This window comes from Leucopleurus acutus (genome assembly GCF_964270905.1).
Source record: "Leucopleurus acutus genome assembly, chromosome: 13".
In the NCBI taxonomy this organism is placed as follows: domain Eukaryota; kingdom Metazoa; phylum Chordata; class Mammalia; order Artiodactyla; family Delphinidae; genus Leucopleurus; species Leucopleurus acutus.
In genome coordinates, this window is record NC_139155.1 from 47899110 (window position 1) to 47906861 (window position 7752).

The following is a 7752-nucleotide window of genomic DNA, read 5'->3' on the forward strand; positions in this document are numbered from 1 at the left end:
AAACAGCAGACTACAACAGACTGAGCTGTATCTGCCCCTATTTCCAACAGACTCACGTTCAACTTTTGCTCACCAAAAAAAGAAAAGATAAAAAGCCGGGAAAATTTTATTAACCCTTTTAAAAAATAAGTTAATATAAGATTATAGCAAAAAAGGAACCTGAACTTTAGTAACACAGCTGGAACAATCCGCAGTGGCGGGAGAAGAGATTTAATTTAGTTGATTTTCTGTAGTTGTTGGTCGTTCGCTAGTCTCACGGTGATGGAAGATGCACATTTTTCTGAAGGGACCGAGAAGCTGCTGGAGGTTTGGTTCTCCAGGCAGCAACCCAATGCAAACCAAGGATCTGGGGATCTTCTCACCATCCCAAGATCCGAGTGGGAAATACTTTTGAAGGATGTGCAATGTTCAATCATAAGTGTGACAAAAACTGACAAGCAGGAAGCTTATGTACTCAGTGAGAGTAGCATGTTTGTCTCCAAGAAACGTTTTTTTGAAGACATGTGGTACCACCCTCTTGCTGAAAGCACTGGTTCCCCTGTTGAAACTTGCTGGGGATTACAAGGGGTTTGACTCAGTTCAAAGCTTCTTTTACTCTGGTAAGAATTTCACGAAGCCTTTTCACCAAGGGTACCCACACCAGAATTTCCGGGAAGAAACAGAGTTTCTTAATGCAATTCTCCCAAATGGAGCAGCATATTGTATGGGACGCATGAATTCTGATTGTTGGTACTTGTATACTTTGGATTTCCCAGAGAGTCGGATAATCAGTCCGCCAGATCAAACCCTGGAAATTCTGATGAGTGAGGTTGACCCAGCAGTTATGGACCAGTTCTACATGAAAGATGGTGTTACTGCAAAGGATGTCACTCGTGAGAGTGGAATTCGTGACCTGATACCAGGTTCTGTCATTGATGCCACATGTTCAATCCTTGTGGGTATTCAATGAATGGAATGAAATCGGATGGAACTTATTGGACTATTCACATCACTCCAGAACCAGAATTTTCTTATGTTAGCTTTGAAACAAACTTAAGTCAGACCTCCTATGATGACCTGATCGGGAAACTTATGGAAGTCTTCAAGCCAGGAAAATTTGTGACCACCCTGTTTGTAAATCAGAGTTCTAAATGTTGCACAGTGCTTTCTTCGCCCCAGAAGACAGAAGGTTTTAAATGTCTTGATTGCCAGAGTGCTATGTTCAATGATTACAATTTTGTTTTTACCAGTTTTGCTAAGAAGCAGCAACAACAGCAGAGTTGATTAAGAAAAATGAAGAAAAAACGCAAAAAGAGCAGAAGGCGGCGGTGGCTGCTTTTTAGATATTGATACCAAGGGCCATGCTTTCCATAACCACCACCTTGTAGCTGCAGAAAGCCCTAGATGTAATGATAGTGTAATCATTTTGATTTGTATACATTATTATATCAAGTAGCTAGATATCTTGCATGCATGCTCTCTTCTGCGTTTAGGTATCCTATGCCACTCTTGCTGTGAAATTGAAGTCATGTAGAGAAAACCTTTTACTATTTGAAACTTTACAACACTTGTGAAAACAATTCAATTTGCTTTATTCACAGTGTAATATTTCTCCAGGTATCATCCAAAATTCCGCACAGACAAGGCTTTCATCCTCATTAAGTGTTGGCCTCAGCCTAGCCATCTGGGACTGTTCTATTCAATTGCTACCAGGATTTTGCATCCAGTTACCTCCACTTTCTAGAACATATTCTCTACTAATGTTATTGAAACCAATTTCTACTTCATACAGATGTTTTTGCAGCACCAATCAAAGTTCTTCTTCCATGAGTCGAGTCCTCTACAAAAATGACTGCAGTTATCCATTTCGTGTATTACTATCTCACTGCTTCCTATACTTGTGTTACTTTAATTGATTCATTCCTCACCATGGTGTCTCCCTCCCAACCACAGCCCCTCCACAAAGCAATACACTGTTACACTGTGGGTTTACACTAACTTTACACCCCAGAGGGGGAATGGGGGGATGGACCCTGGACTTAATTTTCTTTTAAGGTCAAGGGAGTTTGGCATTTTTCATTACCATGAGCTCTTTTGGAATAAGCTGGTGTTGACTAGCAAAGAAGGTATAGATTGATACTAGGGAATATTGGCAGAACTGTATGGAAACCGTATGCCATTCTATGGCCCCCATTAAATGAGATTAGCTTCTCTTGAGTACCATGCCTTTATTAACTTGCTAAGTAGTAGTATAAAAGAATTATCGCTACATTTGTTGGCAAGGAGATTTAAGATAAAGGTTGTATTGGATTCAACAAGTCAAGTTAGCTCAGATGATTACCTTAACTTTTACTTTCGTAGCCATTTCCACTAATTTCTATTAATGATATGCCATAAACTTTGGTTCAACGCAGAATCGATGTCTTTGCCATCTTGTGACTTAAGAAAGTTCTGTGACTTTGTGATGCATGTGATAGTGTTCTAACGGTTCCTCTTACTGGTATTTCTTCCACCATGGAGTAGCATCAAGTGATGAATGAGAACTGTTCAGGTCATCCAGACATACTACACAGTGAAGCAGAGTGCTATCTGTAAAACATAAGATACAAAATTCCAAAACGGTCAATGGGAAATGACTAGAAATACAGGCTTAAAAGAGTTGGCATCTTTTAGCTGTATTTGCTAATATGGACATTTAAGCAGCTGAGAAAAGAGCAAAGCTGACTCAGTTTTGTATTTCTTCTTGTCCTCAAACAATTTTTGATTCTTTCTGGATTGATGCTGTGATGTTTTTGTTCCTTCCATATTTATAAATGAAATACTTTTTTTTTAGTGTTTCTAAACATAAATTCTACTTGGTTTGAAATCAAGTGGTTGGAACACTTTTGACTTTTAAACATGTTGTTGATTCAAAGCTTCATTGAAGAAGATTTCAATCAATGGATCAGTCCGCTTGTGTAATTAGCGCACAGTACCTAACGTTTTGGGGCTATTATGAGGACCAATGCTCAAAGTGGATTTTGTTCTTGAACAGTGTCCCAGTAGATTTGCTGAACATTTATTGGCTTGAGGTCTGATTTCTCCCACCCAATAGATTTAAGATTTCTATTTAATGTTGAAAACCGCACAAATTTGTATGGAACAAAGCCTAGAAAAATGAAAGCTATAGATTGAATAGTAATCTAAATTAATCCTAGTGTGTATGATAGAGGAGGGAAAATTTTGGTGCCATAATTTCTCTCTTCATGGTGTTGGACTTAAATCAGTGGAAATGTATTTCTGTACCACAATTTAAGCTTCAATAAAGGTTTGCTTAATTCATTGTCTAGTGACAAAAATAAATAAATAAATAAAGTCTCTTGAACAAAAAAGTAATAAGCAAATCAGCAATTTTCAATCTAAACTAAAATTTCTAAAATTAACTTTTATTTTTACTTGATGTTTTTTCCTTCCTGAAAATCCTTTTTTTTGTTGCAGAGCAACAGGCTCCAGACGCGCAGGCTCAGCGGCCATGGCTCACGGGCACAGCCGCTCCACGGCATGTGGGATCTTCCCGGACCGGGGCACGAACCCGTGTCCCCTGCATCGGAAAGCGGACTCTCAACCACTGCGCCGCCAGGGAAGCCCTGAAAATCCATTTTTAAATAGCCACTTCTTTGTCAGTGAATAAACAGAACTTACTGGCTTCCAGGGCTATTTTCTTTCTTTTCTTATTAGTATTTTCCTGCACAAATCCTCACCATGATTCTGTGGCCATCTGCTTGCTGCTTGGTTGAGGTCTCCATTGGTGGAGTCAGAATACAGAGGTGAAAAAGCTAGCCAATTTAAGCCTTAACAAATGAAAGATATCAAAATAGAGCATATCAGGATAAATCAGCAAAAGTTAATATAGTCTAAGATGCATGGCATTTACTACTGAATTATACAATCCCATAATTTTAGGTCCATGGACACTTCAAACAAAGAAAACTATCTGTTTCTAACACTCGGGGGAGGAAAGATAACATAAAATATAACACCAAGAGAAAATAATTATATGCGGTAGAAACCCGTGGAAGAGTGAAATGAATAAGGAAGCAAGTGGACATCAGTCTTTACCCTGGAGCCCCTTCCCTCAGTCAACTAGGCTGGGCCTCTTGGAACCGCTGGTGCAATTGCAGAATATTCATGAGACCCGTTATTTCAGGCTGTTTGCTGTTTTGTATCTTTACAAATAAATACTCTGCGTGTCCCAAAATAAGCTCTTGTGCTGGAGATGGCAGCACAACCAGAGCAAAGAGCAGGCCCACAAACTGCGAGCCCATGGCTGAGCGCCAATCACACAGCACGGCTGCTGCTGAAGTTAAAAGGGAGTGTTCCCTGCCTCTGCCCATCTCCACGCACTGGCTCCACACTTCTAGACAAATGTAGCTGCCCGGAGTGTATGCAGAGGCCGTGGAGAAAGATGGTGGAGGCCCTATGCTCCCACGACCTCACCAAAACTGCTTTCATGAAGCACACCGATGACGGAGAGCCCAGTCCATGGGCAGTTTTCAGCGTCTTTCTTTTCCTCTCTCGACCACATGTTCCTTAGAATCGTCTTCACCTGGGGGCTTCAGGACACCATCTTCACTCGGGACTCTTCTGACTTCTCTGAATCCATGGGCTCTGTCTTTGGGGTTCCTTCTCACACCACCCCTTGAATGTTGATGTTCCCCAGGGCATCCTACTCCATGTGGGTCCAAGAGCCAGTCCCACGGGCACTGTTAGAAAAGCAAATGCTCAGAATGAAGCTTTGAGAGCGAGTCTACCTTCCAACACCTCCAGTGGGATGCCACCTCTCTCCCTACTGTCTTAGTCCGTGACCTGATTATCTCTCATCTGAAATATTAATCAGTCTTTTAGCTGGCCTCCCTAACTCCCTTCTCTCCTCTTCCATCAATTGTTTAAATGCAAATTTTATCATATGTGGAGTAGGCTAAAGAATGCCACACTCCCCAAGATGTCTACATTCTATCTCTGGAAACTATGAACATATTACCTTTTTTTTTAACGTCTTTATTGGAGTATAATTGCTTTACAGTGTTGTGTTTGTTTCTGCTGTATAACAAAGTGAATCAGCTATATGTATACATATATTCCCATATCCCCGCCCTCTTGCGTCTCCCTCCCACCCTCCCTATCCCACCCCTCTAGGTGGTCACAAAGCACTGAGCTGATGTCCCTGTGCTATGCAGCTGCTTCCAACTAGCTATCTATTTTATATTTGGTAGTGTATGACTACTGTAGTGTATGGTACTGACTGTAAGAATGAATCAGTAGAAGAACGAATCAATGAGATGAGACGAACAGCAATATTCTCAGAAATCCAGGATGGGAGATGGTTTAGAGAAGACTGTTCAGAGTCAGGTGTTCTGAGATCATTGCTGGTCCCAGGAGCAGGGACATCTGGTTGACCTGAGGGTCTAGGAGCAGGGTCATGTTCACAGCTGCAACAGATTATATACTGGACCCAAGTGGTAATTTCAAGATCTCCAGAATGTTCTCAGGCCCTAAAAACTCCAGGAAAGTCCCGAATATTTTGTATACACTTGGAATAGACTGAAAGATGGGGGGAAAAAAAACTCGCTGGTTTGAGGCTAAGATGTTCTGCGGGACTGGGAAGTAGTGCCAGGCGTTTCTGGAAAGAACGTCCTTTGTAAGAGCTCAGAGTCAAACGCAGAGGTTGACTTGAAGAATGAGCAGAGTCTTGATGCAGTGGTTGGGGCCGGCAGAGAGGAAGATAAGGGGAAAGAAAGCCTAAGAATGATAAAGACACTTTGATTTCCAGTTAAAAGGAAATGAGGGGCAACAGTCATGCTTCTAAGAAGGTAAATGGAAGGAAGGAAGGAAGGAAGGAAGGAAGGAAGGAAGGAAGGAAGGGAGGAAGGAAGGAAGGGAGGGAGGGAGAGAGGGAGGGATGGGAGGGGAGAGTTCCCCACAGAATGAAGAAGATTGTTCTAGAAGCCCAAGGTAGCAACTTACTATGACTTTTGCTACCCAGGAACAAGCACCCTTCACCCCTTCACCCCTTCCCCAGTCTCAACAGCCCAAGTTGCATATGTCTCATAGGGGAAAATGCTACAAAAATAAAAAAGCCATTAGGTTTCAAAGCTCAATTATCAAGAAGACTCCTTTAAACATTATCAAAATAGGCGCACACCGAGTCACTGAACGATAACTTGAGTTGTTAAAACTAATAATAATAATAACAACAAAGATTCTCTGGGGGTTTTCCCTAGGAAGCATTCTAGGTGCCACCGGGGAGGTGATATACTGATGCCTTATGAACGACTCCTTCTCGGTATGACTTGCTTGGGGATCATACAAGGAGGAGAGGATTCATCGTCTTACAGGCCGGGTACAGTGGGCAGCTGGATCCCCACCAGAGCCGGGTTTGATGTGGTAATTGAGGGTGACTCCCAAGAGAAAGTCTATAACAGTGAACTTGAGGGAAAACGGCAAAATCCAGGAATAAGAAGAAAATGGTTAATAGCAAGCTGAAAGGCAGAGAAACTCAACGTTCAGAATCAGCTGGGGGCGAGTTAAGGCGCCGTGTAGAGGGGCTCAAGGTCTCCGTGCCTCTGGGCGCAAAACTGGAGTCTGTAAGAGACAGGGAAATGGGAGACTGCTAGACACAAAATTGTGTAGATTTATGAAAGCAGCCTTGAGAAACCGCACACTTTATCGGAAACTAATGAAACAAGAATCCTCCCTCTTCTGCCCTATTACCATCGCTAATCAAAAGAACTGACGAATAAAATGAAAGATCGTGAAATTCTGAAGGAGGAAAAAAGAAAAGAAAGAAAAGACAGACAGGGAGGGTTTGGTAAGGGGAGGAACAGCATTCCACATTTGAAGACAGAATCCTACAGGTAAGACTGGGGGCGAGAGTTTCCAATAACAGGGAAGGGTGAAAATGGCAGAGAAGATATGAAATACCGTATTTGTGTTTGTTCTGTACTGAAAATGAGGATCTTCCTACCTCAGGGACAATTTTCACAGAAAGCAAGACGGACTGTGAGGGAGGACGGAGGCTCTTTCCGCGCGCACCCTGCAGCCCCCATCAGGCCGATCCGCTCCGGTCCACAGCGCCCACCAGGGGCCGCACCGCGCACTGCAGCCACGAAGAGGCCCGGCTCTGACCACCGTGGGTCCTTCACAGACTAAATAAAGCATTGACCTGGGACCCAACCACAGCTTGAACACACACACCCACGAAGGCGTCTCCTCTTCTGTCAGCAGCTAATACAGTTCTCTGCTTCTTTTCCCCCTGCTCACTCCAATCCATGCTACGTTCCGATAAATCTGGAAAATTCAATCTTCTCTGCCCTTCCTATCACCCCAAGGAGGCCTCAGACTGCATCGCAGGCTGACTCTGAACTATTATACGTGATGTTAAACGACCCACCTTGGCGTCCCCGCCCCCCCCCCCCCGCGCCCAAATTCTCTCAAACCCACGGCTCAGCTGCTCCGATCACATGGTCTGTGTCTCCTCTGCTCTGCCAGCTTGCTTCTCTCTACTTGTCCAAATACCTCATGTCTTTTAAGATTCACCTCTTTTGTTTTTCCCCACAGCTTTACTGAGATATAGTTCACTAGTCTAAAGTGTACAGGCATTTAGTATATTTGCAATGTTGGGCAACCACCACCAATATCTAATTCCAGAGTATTTTTATCACCCCCAGAAGGAAACTAAAATCCATTCGTAGTTATTCTCTTCTCAGGACCATCCACACACCACCCCCTGGCAGC

At 42.9% G+C, this 7752-nt stretch overlaps 1 pseudogene across 1 annotated transcript; it reads left to right on the forward strand.

Annotated features, from left to right (window-relative positions):
• Window positions 1–261: 261 nt before the first annotated feature.
• LOC309970450 (S-adenosylmethionine decarboxylase proenzyme-like) lies at window positions 262–1263 on the forward strand (annotated as a pseudogene). The gene is made up of 2 exons: window positions 262–377; window positions 736–1263. The product of its transcript is annotated as an S-adenosylmethionine decarboxylase proenzyme-like (transcript).
• Window positions 1264–7752: the final 6489 nt, after the last annotated feature.